Source organism: Seriola lalandi, unplaced genomic scaffold (genome assembly GCF_002814215.2).
Source record: "Seriola lalandi dorsalis isolate HSWRI2012SDOR001 ecotype SW California unplaced genomic scaffold, Sedor1 jcf7180002054687, whole genome shotgun sequence".
Lineage (NCBI taxonomy): Eukaryota > Metazoa > Chordata > Actinopteri > Carangiformes > Carangidae > Seriola > Seriola lalandi.
Window position 1 is genome coordinate 153,886 of NW_019525240.1, and position 21,459 is coordinate 175,344.

At 39.9% G+C, this 21,459-nt stretch overlaps 1 non-coding gene across 1 annotated transcript; it reads right to left on the minus strand.

Annotated features, from left to right (window-relative positions):
* Positions 1-21,197: 21,197 nt before the first annotated feature.
* Positions 21,198-21,270, minus strand: trnat-ugu (transfer RNA threonine (anticodon UGU)). The gene has a single exon. It is a non-coding gene; the product is annotated as a tRNA-Thr (tRNA).
* Positions 21,271-21,459: the final 189 nt, after the last annotated feature.

Below are 21,459 nucleotides of genomic sequence, written 5' to 3' on the forward strand. Positions count from 1 at the left end.
CCCCCACACACACACACACACTTGTCTTTGTGTAAGTCTGTGTATGTAGTAGTCAACAATAGAGGGGAAACAGAGACTCTCAGTAAACATAGGGAGCTTTTTAAGTGTCCTCCTCCCTCCTGCTGTTCTGAGACTTGCTGGATTCTGACACTAACAGCATGTTGTTTTAAGAACTTCATCCTGTTGGACGTTATGAGGCTTTTGATTGATATTTAGCGCCTGTTAGAGACAAACCATCGTAGCCAGCTTTGATGGAATAGATGATGTGCACAGGAAGTTTGCTCGTCCGTCCACATTCACAGAAACATGTGCAGGTTGTTTGCTTTCTCTCTTTTTGTCTGTCCATCTGTCAGTCCGTCTCATCGTGGATTTGACAGGGCACAGCGATCCCCTCTTGACTGTCAGTGTCTCTGATTACCACACATTACATTAAGTGCAAAACAAACACACGAAAACATGATCAAATGTGACTCATACATATATTATTTCCATCTCTATGCAGGCACACACAGGCTCACAGTGGGATGTCAGCAACACTGGAAAAAACAACTAAAACTATACAACCTGTCAAAGTGGAAACATTCTTGGTTCTGTTGAATGAAAGATAGTTCAGTTATAAAAGAACTTCAGTGTGGATTGATGTTTTTAATGTATTGAAATGGTTTTAGCCTCAACCCATCAGATTTGTGAGCTCAGTTTTCACTCTGTAGTTAAAGCCTGATAACGTCCAGCGAACCAGTTCCGCCTGATCAGCTGTTGATGTTGGAGCAGTGAAATGTGGGAACTATTTAGCTGATAACATGGCTCTCAATTCACTGCCAGCTTATTGTAGCAAGAGCAACCATACTTACTGATCGTTGAAGCTTCTCTGGTTTGATAATCCACTGTTAGCAGCAGAGTAACAGCTAAGCGACCTGGAAACATTAGCTGGTTTGGTTTGGTTTGGTTTGGTTTGGGTTGTTTGGGTTGTTTGGGTTGGCTGGTGTGTTTTGTTTGGGTTGGTTTTGTTTGGTTTGGTTTGGTTTAGATTGATTTGGTTTTGGATGGGATGGGTTGGTTTGGCTTTATTTGGTTTGGTTTAAATTGGTTTGGTCTGGGTTGGTTTAGGTTTGGGTGGTCTGGTTTTGGGTGGTTTGTCTTATTAATCTTAACTCTCCAGGACAGACGCACATGTCCAATAAGTGTATTATGTTCACATTTGTGTTTTCCAGATGACAAACATCAGGTAAATGTTCGAAAATCTCACCAGCATGGATGTCGACAGATTACGAAATGTAACCTCAGGAATAAAGGGATGAAACTAATTTAAAGTGAAACTCACAGTTTCTGGTTCAGTTCCTTGCCGTTTGGCAGCATTTTAGTACCATAGATATAATACATGCCTTCCATACCGAACAGCTGAAATCAATCCTCTTTTTAGTACCAGAAATCAAAACACACAGCTTTTAATTAATACTTTAAACTTTATTTCACTGTAAGACGTGCGTGCAGCTCATTCATTCGCTCAACCCCTACGTGCCCCGCTCGCTCTCTCTCTGTCGCTTGCTCTCTCTCACTCACACACACAAGCACAATGGCAACGGACCCGTCTGTCGATTGGCTAAAAACTACAACTCATAGCTGTTTATTTGCATATAAAGCAGGGAAGTGAGATCCGATCACTAGAGGTCAATCGAGAAGCATGTAAGGATGAATTTTAAAGCCAGGTGTGAACTGATGTACTTAGAGCTGACCACTTGTGATCGGATCACTGAAGACGCATGTTAATACCAGGTCTGAACAGGGCCTATGTTAGTGCAGGTCAATCCTCCAGCTGCTCCAGCTGAATAAACCCTGGGATTTCAGCACATTAGCAGGTCCAGGACCCAGCGGATCCTCTTCTCAGCCTCAGGTTTCATGCCATATCCCTGCCGCGGGTCGACACATTGGGTGGGACAGGAGAAGTACTGAATGAACTCAGTGTTTGTTCATAAGTGCACTGGTGAATCCAGGTATAAGCCATTACCCTTTTATAACCTCACTCAGTGCTTGTGTTTTCAGCAAACCACCAACCACTAATGAACCACTCATCAAACAATGCTGTTCTTCAACTCTGTTATGTCCCTCTCATCATTTTAGCTTTATTGAGTTGACATATCACACTGATCATCATCTCTGCTTCTAATCATGCTACACACATGCTAAATGCTACAATGAAATGGCCTTTTAAATCACCCATAAAAGCAGTATGTATGAAGATGAAATGTGAGCAGTGATATCCAGAGCGCACACTACATGCTGTTCTAACAGGAATGTGTGCATGTGTATATTTAATGGATGAAGCTGGATTGTGTGGAGCCAGGATCAACAACGTGCTGCAGAGAGCCTGGTTGAAAAGCCTGAAGAAGCTGAGTGTTTGACAACTGTCAGCCTGTGTTCAGACAGAAGCCACAGGGGAACTTCACCTTGTGTTATTCATACACACTGGACCAATTGATCCATTCACCTTAAACAGCCAATGACTGGACAGATCTCAGTTGTAAGTTAGATGGCATTGAACATGCTGACTGTGTGTGTGTGTGTGTGTGTGTGTGGTTGTGTGTGTGTCTGTGTTTATACACGTCCTCATGTGTCTTTTGCGTTTACATGCAATCATGCTACATCAGTTTCCTAACTTGCTTGGCAGCTAACTGGCTGTTGGCAGCACACACTCAGAGATTTGGATCTGAACTGGAGGCTGGAGTTGGCCTCTGAATCAAAGCTTCTGGTTCAGGAGTTAAAGGGAAACATTTCCTGACTCTTGTTATTCCGCGGTCTCACTCGTCAAACAGGTGTAATTAAAACCTAAAGACTGAAGTCGTTTCAAATTTGTGAAATATTTAAAGCTTATCAACCACAAATCAACACTCTTTTAGCACTTTGTGTTAATCTAGTCTGGTGTAAAGTAGGTACATTTCATTTGTTGCCGAGGAGTTTAGAGTGATCTGTGCAGAAGGAGGGGGGTGGGGGGCTTCAGGCCAGTGCTCAGGGGCAACAGTTAGGAATGTGTCTTTTCACTTTCCCAGTAGTGAGTGTGAGTAATCCAACCCGTGTATAAAGAGTGATGCAAAACCAGAGCAAAGCCAGGTAAATGAGACAAACAAAAGTTATTGTTTCTCTGATACCAGATCAGCATTAAAAAAAAACATCTGTTTTAGAGTTCACTTGTTTGCACTGGAATGTGTTCTGCGTTAAACTGCTGGCACAACATTTCATTGCCAATTTAGCCCTGGCATTGACTTCAGTTCTGTTCCTCAGTTACATGCTTTGTGAGTGTATCTTCCAAACCTTTAATATCCATACAACCATCAGGAGTTTGTTTTCTAAGGAAAATTTGTTTTTTTATACAAACATATATAAAACATAAAATGATGTGTGGAGAAATATGTTGCTGAAAATGTCAGTGAAGATCTGGTTTTGTCTGTGAGCAGGAATTTATAATGCATCAGAACTCCTGTATTACTTATGCATTTTGTTTTGTACCCTTACTATAAAATGTTACATGTTTTTTTAAATTCATTTTTAAAGGATAGTGAAGTAAAACAAATAAATCTGCATGGGTTTTATTTTTATATGTAACTGAGATAAAGAAGTAACTAGTAGCGTTATTATGAAATGATTGTGTAAAATGAACGGTTATGGAGGCACAGTGTATGTGTCAGTTTCAAGTAAATTACAATATTGTTCATCCCTAAAGCAACATGACTGAGCTGTTCAACTCCCATCCAGCCCCTGGGTTCACAAAGAGGAGAAGCACGCTGTCAGTGTTTTACACCTCTGATGTGGACTTCAAAGTCTGCAGTGGGGAGGACGTGGGCTTAGGTTCAAGATAACCATACCTGCATGGTCATCTGTTTGGACTCAAAATAAAGCACTGTGGGAACACAAGCAGGGGCGGTGTTGGAAGCATTTGCTTTACCTCCTGCCGGGAGATCAAATGAAAAAACAGTAGTGAGAGTCGGTCAGCGGGGCTGAGTACGAGGAGATCTGCTCCTGCAAACAGAAAAACAAAGAGAGGCATTACAGAGCGGCTTCATGGCTGTTTGTGTGTTCTCATGAATTACTGCTGTGCTGGTCTTCAGGGTCCCCAGTGAAAACATCTACCAGTCAAGTTTGATGCTAAACTCACAATTCTTCTAGAGTGGTAAGTAAACAGCTGTTAATGCTAATTTTGGCTATGTAGCAATAGCAAAAACTAGATAGCACACACATGCTGGTGATATTTAACCACTTAAAGGTAAGCTAACACACCGTGAGTGAGTTGAAAGCCCAGTTATCACAGTGTATCTCACTGATTTATTGGCCTCCCCTCTGAAACTTCTGCCTATAAATGCTGTTGTTGTGTTTACAGGACTGGAGAGCAGGGATATATCTTTCTCAGGGAATTCTCTGGGGACAGATGATCAGAGACTGGAGGGAGGAGAAAGATGGAGAGAAGTGATTAAAGAGAGAGAAAAGCAAACAGGAGCTCTGCTGATAAAAGCTTTTTGAACTGACCTTTTGTGTGTGTGTGTGTGTGTGTGCGTGCGTGCGTGTGTGCGTGCACGTGCGCGTGTGTGCGTGTGTCAGTGTTGTCTCTCTCTTGGCTCAAAGCCAGGCCATAGTGGTAATTATGCATCATACATTTTTCAAAGATTGATAGAAAAAACTATTTGCTTACTGATTCCTTGGGTGACCTCTCCCTCAAAGTACATCCACACCAAACATGTCTTTATTCAACAAATTCTAAAGATCAGGGCCTGTATTCGCAAAGCATCTTTAAAGTATCTCCTAACTTGCTGATTTAGAAGAAACTCCTTAAAGACAATGGGCTTTTTTTGACTAAGAGTAATTCACAAAGCCACTAAAAGTAACTCCTACGTCTGGGAGAACTTAGAAGTAGTCGAGAGGACTCCTTACTCATTAAGACCAAAGAATCTTAATCTTAAAGGGCTGATGTCATTCTAAATTGCAATGTTCTTCAAACCTTAAAAGATGCTGAATTACTTAAAAGATACGACTCAGTAATGAGGGAATAATGATAATTGTGGAGTGTGCGAGGGATGCGATAACATCTGTTACCAACTGAAAAAACACAATCAGTGCGGAAATTAAGTGTTTGGCAACGCTGCTATTTGGCAACAGAGAAAAGCTGATGTGTTCACCAAACAATAAATGCGCTCTGACCCGACATCATACGACAATTCATACGATTTCTTTTAGATGTTCAACAACTACAGAGAAATAAAGCAGCTTCATGGCCGGTCAACCAGGTGTGATCGGTGCCACAGATGGAACGCATGTAAAAATGATTGCATCACCAAAGGAGGAGGAGGTAATTGTAAACATAAAAACAAAATCACACCATCAACACACAGGTTGTATTCGATGCTGCCTATACAGTTGTAGACATTGCTGTACAGTGTCCAGGATCTACAGAAGATTCATATGGATCAGAATGGGGGGTGACCTGAGGCAGCTGTTTGAAAGGATCATATTCCAGCTGGATGTTACCTGGTGGAAGACAGGGGAAATCTTCTCACACTTCAACCAAAAGCCGGGACCACAGTTACATTAGAAAAAGGTGCAGCTACAACAGGCTGTGGCTACTAAACTGCCAGTTAGCTTTAGTTAGGTAGTTCATGACAGGAGAGCTTTTTTTCACTCTAGAGAATTGAATGCAAGTTTTTACAACAAAATTAAATGTTCCCAGGTCGACACAAACCTGATCATATGGATGTATTTTGGAGAATGCACTACTTTTATAAACAGCACCTAATCTGTTACTATTTAATTTGTATTCGTTTATGTCTCACTGTTTTTTTTATTATTACTGTGGGATGTTGCGTAGGTTTAGGGTTAGTGGTGTGTTTTCACCAGCACAGATGGTTTTTCATCAACCAATCGCTGTGCTCCCTGTAAACAAGCTTGTTCATGAAAATTGACATCAGCCATAGCAACGCAGTCACACTCTTAGCTCAGGAGTTTTCGCTCTCTCACAAGTTGGTCTCAGCAGCTTTGTGAAGAGAATTTAATAGAAAACTTTAGTTAGAAACTTTTAGTGCGATTTAGGAGAACTCTTAGTGGTTAGATAAAATGCTTTGTGAATACAGGCCCAGATGTGTCTTGTGTTGTTACTTCTGTCAGCCTGAAACTTATTTTGGATTGAATAGTTATCTGCATTGAGAATTAAACCTTCTCACCCCACAAGAACGAACTCCCTCCTTGAGGGTCTGGGAGGTCCAGGTTAGGAGACAGGGGCTTGTCACTGGTGGTCTGCCTCCTCCCTAGGGTCTGGACCATGACCTCTGTAAGGGGTATATTTATATTCTTCTTTTCTCGTTTTTTGTTCTTTCTATCTCTCAATAAGTCAAAATATAAATCTATGATAATACTAATACATCCCTGTTTGTCCAGAGTCATTTCTGAGGTTAACATGACCTTGACCTTTGACCTTTAGCCACCAAAATCTAACCAGTTCGTCCTTTAGTCCAAGTGAATGTTTGTACCAGATTTGAATAAAGTTCCTTCAAGGCGTTACTGATATTGCATTCACAAAGCCAAAATGATGTTTTGTGAGTTCACCCCACCTTTGACCCCCAAAATCTAATCACTTCATCTTTGAGTCCAACTGAATATTTGTGCCAAATTTTAAGAACTGATTCAATTTTGGTGGTCAAGGGTCAAGGTCATTGTGACCTCACAAAACACGGCTTTGGAAAATATCTCAAGGACTCCTCAAGTGAACCCTGTTCAAATTTGGCACAAATGTCCACTGGGACTCAGAAACACCTTGAAGGAATTTCTTCATAAATTGATACAAACATTCACTTGAACTCAAGGATGGATTAGTGATGGTAGGTAAAAGTGGCGGTGGCAAAATGGATACCCCAAACCCGAGGCCTGTACTACAAAGCATGTTCAACATGTCCAGCATAACTTTTAGTTATCTAGGTTAACTAACATTGGCCATCCTGGATAACTGGTACTATGAAGCTGGTTATCAACGGCAACATCGTCAGAACAATGAATCAAGTACTTAATATGATCTGAGAAGAAACGCTGATTACTTTAGATAGATAGATAGATAGATAGATAGATAGATAGATAGATAGATAGATAGATAGATACTTTATTTATCCCCTAGGGCAGCGGTTTTCAAAGTGTGAGGTGCGCCTCCCCAGGGGGGCGCCAGAGGACTTCAGGGGAGTCCCGAAAAGAAAGGAAAAAAAGTGTATCATCTGGTTAGCTAACTACAGCAAATGGATCGATTTTTAGTGCCTCAGGTGAAAGTGAGAGTGGGCACAGAGGCGAGCAGAAAACGGAGGAAGTATGACCCTGATTATTTAAGGTTTGGTTTTTCATGCATTGGTCCTGACGATGCTCCGCTGCCACAGTGTGTTATTTGCAAAGAGGTGCTAGCTAACGACAGTATGCGACCATGTAAACTCCGGCGCCACATTGAAACTAAGCACCACAATTTAACAACCAAGCCGCGGGAGTTTTTTGATAAGAGGCTTAATGAATTGCAGTCCCAGAAGAAAGCCATCCAGACATTTGGTACTGTAAATACCAGGGCAACCGAGGCATCATACCATACACATACACATACGATTAAAAGCAAGTACCGGTCACGGCTGCGGGTAAAAGACGATCTGCATTTATTCCTTTCTACAGCGCATCAAAGACACAGACTCACTGTTCCCACTAAAATAAAGGTGAGCAAATGTGTTGTGTGCAGTGTTTCAGCGTTATGTGGGATAACGACGGATGAGTGAAAATGTGTTTAAAAAAATCAGTTGAAAAGTTAAATTGTAAATTGTAATTTTTTTTTTTAAGCAAGGCACATCCCAAGGAAAGGCGACTGCTCAAGACCTTCAGGGTCGGGATCAACAGGAAGCAAGATCAATATTTGCTGTGAGTTAAATTTACATTTACCAACATAAACATAAGGTGCTGCCTCTGTCCCTGCGCAGTTTATGGTCCATGTTGTCGTGTTTTACGAGTATTTCATGTTGAAAGAATCAATCTAATACAAAACACAGTGTTCATTTCTTTGCAGTATCTCATCCACATCCACCTGACAGTTAGTCAGGAGTTATCTGCAGCTTTACTATTCCTCATCAGGCCAGTATACACAGCATATGTGTTTTTGTGTGAGCTGCCAGAGACGAGCACTCATCCTGAACACAGCTCCCTCTCATTCAGGCTCAGGTCCGGCCATGAATTATGCCATTAGATGTGTTTACTCCTGAGCCACTTCCCAGAACTTATCTAATTTATTCACTGACCCGCCACACTCAACCCTCATGCATGAAACCAGAGCTTTGAACAACACTATGTCTGTGTGTTTGGCTCTGACATGGAGACCCAAACAGATGTTAAGATATGTGTAAGCAAATATTACTAAGGTAAACAGAGCTCCCCATGCACAGCCAGCATTAGAGATCAGCTGCTGGTTGGTTGAAGATCAAAAGGAACCACTGCGCACTGTTACGACATCACTGTGGCTTTAATAAGAGCACACAACATGTTTTACCTGTGGCTTCTTTTACATGAGGGTCACATGATCAATTATTATCACAATCTTTTTCTTGTGTCAGCATATTTTCAAAGGTAAACATTTATCAAAAAACCTGAAAATAATATTAAAACAAGATTCATTTATCACATCAATCAGTCAATCAGACTTTGTATAGCATTTTTCATACAGTGTAACACAAAGTGCTTTACAGCATCAGTAAAAAACATCCTCACCCCCTAACACACACACACACACACACACACACACACACACACACACACACACACACACACACGCACACGCACACGCACACGCACGCACACACACACACACACACACACACACAAACACACACTAAATGCAACACAACAACAATAATTGACCAAGTAATAAATAAAAACAATAAAAACAATACAATAATAACAGGAACTGTGGAAACACAGAGAGCAAAGATAGAGAGAGAGAAAGATAAAATAATGAAATACTAACATAGAGGACATATATTACAGTTTTTTTCAACTGCTAACAAGCATTGGTCAATACTGAAGCCACTTTTTCAAAACATGCATCTTGGCCAAACAGTTACTCTCACCTCAAAAACTCACTCAAACCACAAAAACACTTTATACATGTGTAAATATAAGAGCTAGTTCAACCACAACACTGACAACACTTCTCATTCAGAGAGCATCCACTGTCACTCATACCACACTGACTTAAAAAAAACAAAGGGTACAGTATACAACTGCTTCAAATTGAAATATTGAAAATATTCTGCTGAGATTTTCTATATATTTCAATATGGTTCCTGCAGAAATGCATGAGATTTGCCACCATTCTGTTTTGCATGTGTTTTTAACAGTTTTGAAAACAGTGTGTTAGCATTTGAAACGTGTTGTAAATATATAGTGTTTTGATAGTTGTGGAGAATGAATGAGAGAAGAGATCATGGATTTTGGAAAATGTGGTCATTGAATGCATTTTGTGTGAAAGCAATGAAAAATGAGTCACAGTTCGGTCCACATAAAGGTCTCTTTTCAACTCTTTCACTGACTGAAGCGTTTTGACAATGTGACTTCAGTTTTGACAGATGCATGTTAGCAATAAAATGAAGACAAAATAGTAAGGACAAAATAATAAAATGCTAAAAGAGAGGAGATGTTAGGAAAAAATAAAAAACAGAATAACCAGAAATAAAAGTAGGGTATTAAAAGGAAAACAATCCAGAAAGTAATCAAATAATAAAAGGACAGTAAAACAGCTTAAAATATATAAATGAATAGAAAGATAAATAAATAAAATTCAATTAAAAGCCAGACTAAATAGGTAGGTCTTGAATTTGCTTTTAAAAATGGACATGCCTAATTAATATTACACAGAATTACAAGAATGACAAAATTTTACATAATTTTAACATTTAAAAAAATGAATACGATATACAACTGACTGCATAGGAAGAGCTATATTTCTTTAGAAAATAAAGTTACTTGCATATTTATTCATTTGAATACCCATACAATGGTCTTTAGCATTGACTATTTCTACATTCATCAGAAGAACAGGGACCACACTGTCCATGCTTTAGAGTGTGTTCACACACAGAGTTTGTTTGCTCATGGTCTATAAAATAATAATTCATGAACAGAATTGTAGCATACGCAGTCTTTGGTGAAGGTGCACAAGGAGGGTTAACTGTGCATTGATAGTAGTAAGGCCAAGCTGAGGTCAGTTTACAGATGTTGTCAGTCTTACAGTATGTGCTATAGACTGCCTCTACTCCAGATGTCTGGCCAACCCTCTCCCCAGGTTCACTCTTACATCATGAGTCTCCAGTGTGAATAATGTACTTCATGCATGAAAGGCTCTGTGGCCAAGGTAAGGGGAGGGGAATGTGACTTTGTTTGTCTTGTGCTTCAAGTGACTATTGATTTTTTTCAATATTCTGATAAGTTTCCCAACCTTAACCAGGTCATCAGCTGCTACAGGCAGATGGGGAAAACAAATGAAACAAACAAACACAGTCACAATCAACAGTTGTCTTTGCAGATGTGTCATGATCTGCCACTTTTTGTTACTTCTGTTTTATTTTGAAATTACTTTACTTAACTCAGCAGAAATAACTTAATTTACTTAATAACTAACCCTATGCTCCTGTATTGTGAATGGAAAAGAGACCTTTAAACACCCAGTCAGTTAGCCTTTAGCTTCAGGCCTGCTAGCTGCTAGCATGCTAGCCTTGAGCCAGCAGCTTCCTGTTGATCCCGACCCTGAAGATCTTGAGCAGTCCCCTTTCCTTGGGATGTGCCTTGCTTTAAAGGGGTCAGGGTCAGACAAAGGACTTAAGCAGTAAAATAAAACTCACAGACCACCTCATTCCCCAAAACCAAAAGGGCCTTCTCCTTCAAAAGTATTGTGGTGAGCTTGTGCAGTAGAATGTCAGCTGGGACAGAGTTTTGATAATCAACAACCCCAGCATCTCTCACACTGCACGGCAGCAGGTGGTGCTATTTATGTGGTATCAAAATTGTCACACATACATACGAACACTGGCTGGATGTCATCAAACACACCACAAGTATCAGTCATGGTGACTTCATCACTCGTAAAACTACACACTTCACATAAATGTCTTAACACTTAACACTTGTCTGTTGTGTTTGTTGTGTTGGATTAATTGACCTGGTCTTAATTAATCCACTGGTCCATGATATTGTCTCTTGTTCATGTTTGATATTTAAAGGTAAACCATGTTGTTTCCATGTTTGATCGGTAAACATTTCTTTCAAAATGTAACATGTAAAGAAAGCGTAGAGAAGAGTGCTGAAAATGTCTCAGCCCTCAAAACCAGATCAAAAGCAGAAGTCAGCAGACAGGTGTCTGTCTTTGTAATGTTGATGCTCAATTTTGATTTTTAAGTTGCAAATAACTAAAATAATTCTAGTGAGTTAGTGAGTCTGTCTCTATTTGCTGTCTGAATTGTCTGTCTGCTTGTTTTGACGACTTCTTAAATAATAGAAAATCCAATTAAATAAAATTTAAAGAAATGAAGATTCAATAAATCCAATTCTGACATTGTTCTTGTGAGCTAAGAATGACAATGAAAACAACAAAAGTGCTTTTCATTTTCTCTAGAAGGTGACTTCATTACTAATTCATGATTGATGTAGCCTGCATGGTCATTTTAATGTCTGAGCGACACTGGCCATCTGGCTTTCTGCATGACAGCTCTTGAAATGTAAAGCTTAAGACCCTGTGGGCCAGGCGTGGTGAAGCAATTACTAATTTATAAGTGACTCAGCTGGGGGGGGGGGGCAACATGGCCAAACACATGTAGACCACATTCGATCCACACAGTGTGTGCGGGGAGGAAGGGCTACGTGGGACAGATGTGTGTACAGTCCACAGAGGGAGGATCAAGAACATCAGCTGCCAGATGGGGAGGTCTGTACCTCAGCTTCTATTGTATCAGTCTAAAGAAAGCCGTGTGGGTCTGCTGAGAGGACACACAGGTATGTGTTTTAACATGAACACATGTAGGTCTTAGTTTTTAGGGCTGAAATGCAGAGAACTATTATCCTGCATTAATTAATTAATGAGCTGCAGAATATGCTTTATACACAGTAATAAACTTATTAAGGCAACTATGTCAGCAAACAGTTGCCTGTTTCCGCATCCAGCAGTTAGAGAGCAACATGATGACTCATGTGGTGTTTGGTCGCCTGATGAATCTCAGTCCAGTGTTTCCTCTCTTTCAGCTCTGTGTTTGGTCTCCACCAGCTCCTGAGAGAAACATCTGACGGTTTAGCTGCTAAACGCTCCATGTTGTCTACAAACAGCTGTATACTGCTGCGTATGGAATCAAGGCTGGTAAGAATGGTGTGACTGAACCATACAGTAATGAAGTGGGACGGAAAAACAACACAGAGCGGGAAGATATCTGTGTCTATGAACGCTAAAACTAAGCCAAGAAAAGAAAGTGATATAACACAACTTAAAGCAACATAACATAACATAACATAACATGGGTCATGTTTGGTTTGGTTTTGTATTGTTGGTGTACAGTCATACGGGGATGCTCCTCACAGTGTTCCTGCTCCTGACCGCGTCCCGTATTCATTCAATACAGGAAGAAGCTTTTTATTTTCAAATACGGGACGATCCCGTATTATACGTGACGCGTGACCCGAGCCACTCCAGCTGTTGTGGTCCTTTATGTTTTGAAGTCCTGTTTCAGTTTCCTTACTTCCTCCCGGACCCGTTTCACGCTGTGGAAAATATGTCTGCTCACTTGGTGCTCGTTCACTGCAGACTTTTAAACAGGCGGGTGAAATAAAATGCAGCGAGTACTCGACCAGTCAGAAATGTTCAGCACTGCAGACCACACCCCCCAAAGTTCCTGAACCTTTGGAAAGTACTACCCCCCCCGACCAGGGACTTTTTTGGGGGTCGCTCAATTACCCAGGAACTAAATTTAGACCCTGGTTCCTGCGGTGGAAACGCGCAAAAGGTTCCTGGTTCCTGGGGAAAGTTCCTATGGTGGAAATGCAGCTATTGTCTGGTAACTGTATCCAAGTCCAAGCACAACTTTCAAAGCCATGAAAAATAGCCTATCCAATACGTCTGTCTTTCAAACTTTTCAATGCTGGTTCCTGCGTTGGTCTCTAAAAAGCGTATGCGGCATAACAGGCCTACTGGTGTCAAACAATTGCTAAATTAATCCAAAAGATTGTGATTATGATACGAAAACAAAACAAATTCCAGAGCACTTGAACTGCTTGGTTACACTGCATATACTATATTTATATAACATTAATTCTATTCATGTACAGTAATATACAAATGCATACTATAAATAGTGCAATAGACCTATTGCATTTTTACCAGTTAACTAATCAAATACAAATATTTTACTGCAGTATATTACTATACATTGTGTTATACAGTATATACCATTATATCTGTCACTATCCCATGGTGCTCAGGAATATGAGCACTGTTGGTTCAAATCTGCACAAATTCTTTGTACAGACATGAAAATAATGCACATAAAAACACATGATGACATTTTAAAGATGACATTTTACTCAGATAATTAGATGGGAATTTGAAATGCACATCAATAATAAATAATACATATCTAAAATACCTGATGTATCATATGTGATACACAGATTTTCAACATATTACCAAAAAATAATTATAGGTTAAATGATTTGTCTTAAATGATTAATAAAAAATAATATTTTACATATATATTTTTCTTATCATAATTTTCTCAAAATTAGCAAAATTAGTCGCCACAATCGGGGAGCATCCATCTTAAATTTGGTAGATCAGGGGCCGTACTTGGGGCATTGCACAGGGCAGTTAACATGTGCCTGATTGATTACAGATTTTCCTGGTGATGTAGAGATCTCACACACTAGTGGATCAAATGTCATTTGTTATCTTTTTTCACTTTTCCTAGAGTTTAGAACCTTTCACATCTGCTCTCCTCAGCCACAGCTCCTGTCTTCAAGAAAATTCAAGAAAATGCTGTGAAGTTTGCTCCAATGAACCTGGCTGATTAGACTAATGAAAAAATTCATCTTTCCTAATGGCCGCTCTTGAACAGTAGAAGCTGATTGGAAAGCACAGCAACATTAGACAAAAGCAGAGGTTAAAAATAAAAAATGAGGAAAAGGTGACTTTTTGAAAAAGTGCGTCGACTCTAAAACTCTTGCAGAACATTTCAGTTTCTCAAATTTTCCAGTTCTTGAATGTTTAAATTCCTCAAATGTCCAGATGTACCAGGGAATCATTAGGGGAAGCTGACCTCCCTCTGCTCTCAGACAACTTGTGTTTACCCTCCATTGTGTTCCTGCACTGACAACTGACGTCTCCACAGCTGGACCTCGTCCACGGAAGGTTAGCTTATTGTCCTGTGGACTATTGACTTCATAAAACCTTGTTTTCTCTAGAGGTTATCAGTGAGGCCACACATTCACCCAGTCTGTCAGCTCACTCTATCACACACACACACACACACACACAGTTACCTGGCTGTAGAGAGACAGCAGACTTTGTCTCTTGCTTTGAAGCTGCGACCACTTAGTCCAGACTGAATTACACTGAGATCCGCACTGAGAGTCTATGAGCATGCACACACACACTCACAGAGAGTGCCTTTGCTGTTTACTCTCATTATCTTTGCTGAGTTCCTGTGTTTGTGCAGCTTTTATGCCGGTCAAGTGTCATTGGAGTACAACATGCCTGAATAGAAAACCAAGGCTTTGCAAAGCGAGGTTGTAATGTTCTGTCAGAGAGTAAAGTCTGGTTGTTGAAGTCAACTAAGAACTGTTTGCCATCTGAGGCATATTAAGGTGACGTAGGGAGAACACAGGGGAGAGGTGTTAGTTTTTGCAGAAATAGGTCAGTCATGCCTTCGCCTGTGGTGACTGAGTTTACATGTGCTTGTAAAGCGACTCATCAAAGATGCCTGGAAATGAAGCTACCAGCAAACTCCACGGCTCTCATCTTTCTTTTGTTACTTGCATGTGATTCATCCACCAAAATAACTGCACAGAGTGAATCAAAAGGCAGGTGTTTGGACTGAGAGTTGCACGCTGTCGATCGTGGCCCTGAAAAAGAAAGTACATCCGACTTTTATGTCCAAAACAGGCTGAGAGGGGCTAAAGGAGGAGAAGGGCTTCACTTTACATATCCTGCCAAAAAAGGTTAGACATCTAAAAATACTTGTTAAATCAGAGCAGAAGGTGTTTTCTTGCTGCGGTCATTTTCCTTTCCTGTTACATCTATGGTTTAAAACGATGCAGTGGTGTTCACACCCTTCAGGGGAACGCTTGGAGGGGTATAAGTTGGTTGGTTTGAGTAACCATAGCTGGTGTTGAGCATTATATGGCTTCCCTTTGCACTTGGAGGCCTTCACACAGGAAATTGCAACTCTAATTATAATATAGCCCAAGTGACGGAGGGGAATCCACAAAAAGACAATGACGTTGTTATATTAAAGATATTTCTTCAGTTCTTAAGAGTAAAGGAGTATGATTGAAGATGATCGTATATTCGTGCCTAAGTGTTGATCTGGATGTTGGTGTGAGTCAGAGACCCCAAGCTGTGAGGCGGTGGTGGGAGGGGGAGTAGAAGATCATCTCTCCTCAATGACCCGATGGTGTCAGTCACAGCGTCACCGCTCCGCCTATAAATAGATGGTTCCTGTCTGTGTGAATGAAAAAGAGACCATCGTGAAAATGTGTGTTTAAGGCCAAGGGTCTAATACATGAGACTACCTACGACTCCATTGATGGCTGCTCTCTCTAGTCATTATGCCAACTTATCATATTTTATTGAATTTTAGTGAATTTTTTTGTTGCAGTGCATTTACTTTGAAAAGTTCCACATAGTGTAGCATCCACATATACACAGCAAATTAAACATGTTGAGCAGTATAAAACAACGTACAACACTATGGCAGCATGGGCCTCGTTATTACAGCATGTTTTTATCAGTGTGTATCAATGTGTATTTATCATGTTTTCTTCTTGTGCAGACTCAAACCAACACTGATTGTCTCCTACTAACGAGTATTGTGTATGAGCTCTGATATATCTTATTCCACTATATCCAAAAACTATTAAAACACATCAGTGACATGTTCCTTCAACAGCATGAACAAACACACTGTAGTTTATTTTGACTCAGTCTCACACACACTATCTTGCTGCCTGAAACACTCACTATAACACCAAATGTTGTTCAATCCGCTGCTGAAAATAGACCCCAACAAATAAACTATTTCCTCCTGCTTGATTATTGTTTGATTAAAACTACAGTGAGCTGCTGAACACGACTAATATCCTGTGTACACAGACGGATACAGACTCGAGCAGCTCGCTTAGTGAGCGCAGCTGTGTGTCAGAGGAAAGACAGCACACATCACTGAAGTTGTAATAAACATCACAATCCTCTACACTGAAGTTACAACAAAAGCACACTCTGATGAACAAGTGCATCTGTTGATCCAAGACACACCGAGCAAGAGAGAGAGAGGCCAGCACTAACTGGCTGCTAAGCTAAAGTAACTAGCATCTGAACAGCAGGTTAACAACTGCTGAATCAGTGAAAGTCACTAAAAGGAGCTGAGAGCTCTGAGTGCTGGAGAAGAACTAGTGTAAGTTTAAATGTACAGCAGGTAGTTAGACACTGTGATGAAGAAAACAGCAACATTAACTGTGCTCAGACAGAGCAGCAATAATCTCTACCAGTAACAGAAACTGACTGGAGATGAGACGCCACACTGACGTCAGCACATCAACACGTGAATGTCACTAACTGTTTTTAATAAAAAGACATTTTACCACAGCAGAAGTAAAATTATTGTGTAAAAATGTTCTCTGATAAAAGTACAATGATAAAAGTACAATGTAAGAGAGAGATTATTATTATTATTATTTGATGATAATAATAATAATATATGATAAAACTATTACACAGCATGTTTTGGCTGCCTGGTGTATCAGTTTCTAGATGAATCAGGCGCTTTGCAGTCTGTGAACTGATAATTACTAGTATACACTCAGTTGGCAATTCATTAGGAACATGTAACTAAAACTTATGTAGTCTAATACAACAGTCCGGCAGTAAATCCTCCTGCATGAAGGTTATAATGATTTTATTAAGATTGTTTCAGATGGTTGTTGATTCAACTGTATGATCATTTTGGAGGATATATATATTGCATTATACAGAGGTGTTTCTGTTATTTAGCCTACACCTTTATTGATATAATGGACAAAATATGTTGCTTTGGATCCGTAAATAGACAAGTCAAGCACGTTCCCAAATACGCTCAACAACAACATCCCTTAATACTTGTTAGAATTAAACTAGACACACAGAAAAAGCAATATAACACTACTATTTATATGCAATGAACACAAGATGTTAATGTACTTTGTAACGTATAGTTAAATGGCACATTCTTACACTGCATGTCATGTAAATACATCCATATGATAACAGTGGAACAATAAACTCATTTTCTGTGAAGTCTAACATTGTATGAAATCTACAAAACATGGCATCATCAGAAGAGATGAAACACATAACCACTGTCTGTTCATATGCACATGAACACAGAACACAATGTCAATTATTTAACTATATTCATTCATTCTGGTTGATTATTTTCACATAGGAAGGTATGTTAACACCGAGAGTGGCAGTATGTTTGTAGGGAGTATGTACTAGGTTGAAACACACTCTTTCTCATACACACACGCATGCATGCATGCACGCACACGCACACACACAAACACACACACACACACACACACACACACACACACACACACACACACACACACACACTTTGAGGACTCCACTGATCATCAGCCCTGACAGGAGGAGGTGTAAATTCCTGGTGTTCCCTGTGGAGCCGGGATGCCACTCCAGTGGCCTCAGGCGGAGAGAGAGGGGTGGGGCGTGAAAGCTAATATTTGGGAGGAGAGAGAAGATGACGTGCAGGAGGTTTGGACCCCTGCAGGGTGAACTTCACATTTCTGGGAGCAGCATCTGTGGTCATTTGTTTTACTTTTCAAAACATCCAAGTCTCGCCAATACTTGAGCTGAGTCATTTTTCTCTAACAGAAGGTAGACAACTACACAGTCCAACACATTCTATTTCATTCAAATGTTTTAAAATAGAGGCAGAGTAGAAAATTCAGTCCATGCTCGTCATGGAAGTTCAACTGCACATAGAAGACACAAATAGAGGGGCGTCGTGTGGCGTAGTGGTCTAAGCAGGCGTAGAGGCTACACTCCTCGCTGCAGTCGGCCCCGGCTCGAGTCCCGCATCGGACGGCCCTTTGCTGCATGTCGTTCCCCCTCTCTGCCTCCCCACTTCCTGTCTCTCTCTACTATCCTGTCCAATAAAGGCACAAAAGCCCCCCCCCCAAAAAAGAAGACACAAATAGAAAAGAGATAAAACATCTTGCAGACCTGCAGCAGCAGTATTAAAGAACCACACCATTAATTTTGCATGTTGGTAGAAATAACTATAACTTCCTATTATTGGCTAAACATTTACTAAATTTCATATACATTTTTGGATAATCAGAGGGAAAATAACATCTGCTCTTAATGTTTTATAGTGCAGACCTTTTAGCCCTCATCACTATGCAGAATGACTTTTTCTTTTCTCACTTAAAATGATCTAATTAACTACCTACGACCTATAGACCATAGTTGTATGCCAAACTATAGGTTAGCGCCCCTAGTATGTCAGCATAACCACATCTTAAAAATTAATTTGTGTCTGTTAACAATGCAACAACAGCATCAAAAAAGTGACATGAAACCACAACACCATCATCACTATTGGCATAGTTTAATCTACCTGCAAATGTAATACCTACAACAGATTTATTTTCCTTCATTTTAATTTCATTTACAAGAGAACTTTATTTTATTTTAAATAAAATATCTTCATTTTTGAATTGTGTCTTTTCCTCACACAGTGGATCATGTGTTTAACAAACTACCACATCACATAAATTATTAATAAAAGATTCTCTCAAGCATCTGCCTCCTAGTTTGTCTTTTTGTGGAGCAGAAAACAATCAAACGTAGCAACTGTTCGGTATTCACTTAGTACACAATGCAAATTACAAACTGGATGAAAAGCTGAGTGCTGAAGCAGTGGAGATGTAAACTGGGATGACACCACACCGCCATCTAGTGGGTGCTCACACTAACTGTATCCGATTGTAAGGCAGTGATACCTTGTTCAAGGCTGGCTGTTCGCCTTGTTTGTCTACTAGTGGGCATGCTGAGATTTGGTAATGTGTCATGGTAGCTACTTCGACCCAAAGACAATAACCTTGGTTTTCCACAGCCAGGGACAAGCAGACACGCCTTATCTTTTAGACTAGAAGAAAGAATAGGAATTCATGTCCTCCATCAAAAATGTCAAGGTTGGGGCTTTGGAATAAATGTTAAATAAATAAATAAATGGAGATGCAACAGGAACTGACTCATATGCTATATGAATGTAGATGGTTCATAACTTCTGATTAGACATAGTTAATTGTATTAATAACATACTAGAGACAGATCTCAGTGTGAATCCAGCATTATGCATGTTGGGTATTTTGCATAATGTAAAATGTCTGACACCAGCCTCAATAACAGGGAGTAGAATAGTGTTAAGACATTGGAAGTCAGAAGAGCATGTCAGTGCTAATGAATGGAGAGACATGCTTCTTATGAGCAGCTTGTCCACAGAATTAATAACAGTCTAGATGTATTCAGGAAGACAGGGCCCCTTTTGCTATAGGTAGAGATGATTGCCAAGGCAAGTGATATTCATCTATCCCATCGCTGATCTTTATGTATCATATAAAAAAGTCACTGAGGAATGTGCATGTTGTGTTCTTATTATCTTATTTTATTTTTTATTACCTTATATTTTATATGTGTGAATCTTTTATGTCTTAAATACACGTTTGTAAACTGAAAAAAGCTATAATAAGGTTTAATCACAAAAAAAAGCAAAGGGTGCATTCTGGACATTTTGTAATGTTCACACAAAAACTGAGCTCTGCCCATGTATTTCATTTGATATGCTGGATGAAGCCAGAGAGATACGGGAAGCTTGTTAGCTTGTAGGCTATGTAATAATTTGGAGTGATCTTATTGCAAATTACATGATATTAATTGTGTCAATAACTGTGTAATTGTGTTGTGTGTGGTTTGTTAGTAGGGTGATGTCACCTAGACTTGCACTTGTTAGCATCTTATTTCAACAATGGAAACAAGTCTTAGACGTTTATCATCCTTGACATTTCTGTTGTTGTGATTAAACAAGGGAGAGAAGGAACAATTCAGAATTCATCATATACAGTATAATAGATATATAAATAAAGTTATTTGTTATTAAACTATACCTCAAGATTATATTCCTACTAAATATATTTATCTATGAACAACTAGTGTGAGAAAGTAAAAGGGAACAAAACACAATGGATGCACATTGAAACATAGCCATTAATAGTCATTAAAACAGTGGTTTGGTAGAGACAGTCACTGCCTGACTTATATTTATCAGGGAGCATTTGAGTTCAGGTTGTGTCAGGAGATTCAGGACTGATATGGTACAGGGAACCTGGCTGAGAGGCAGAGCCACATATTGGCAGAGTGTAGGGTGGTCAGCCTGGCTCCAGTTCGTGAGAGCTAGTGCGCAGCATATCAATGAACTTCACAACACAGAAGAAAGTTCCCTAAAATAAACACTGACTGGCTGCTATTAAACGCCTGTCATTTAGACTTTGTCTCAGTGCTTAGGCCTACTCCACATCCTGCAACTATGTTTAAGGGTATGTTTTGATTATATATTACGACTTGAATTACCATGCAATAGTCAAACAAAAGAAGAAGAAAAATCTATATTTTCAACATTTAACTCATTATTATGATTGATGTTGCTCTGTGTGTCTACTCCACTTCATGCAACTCTTTTAAAGACCACAGGGTGTCAGTGTGGAGCTATGGTTGTTTAGTGTACTGTGGGCGTGTTTGCAAACCTTTAACATTTGCGGAGTACAGATCATGCTACGTATTATGCCAACAAAAGGTAGCCCGAAACGTGTCGATTTGGAAAAGTGAACGAGTAACACCCAGGCCCCAGCGAGGATCGAACTCGCGACCCCTGGTTTACAAGACCAGTGCTCTAACCACTGAGCTATGGAGCCAATACAACCGGGCTCGGTGTTTCTCATCAATTCATTGCTGATACTGTGTACCATTGTGCGTTTGACTTAATCTTAGCTGACCACGTAGCTTAGCAACTAACAAACGAAAGCCTGAGTCAAACAATCTGTGCGCTACATCGTATGACAGTTGGTTCATGTCATTTGAACGTAACTAAATAAAATGTAGCA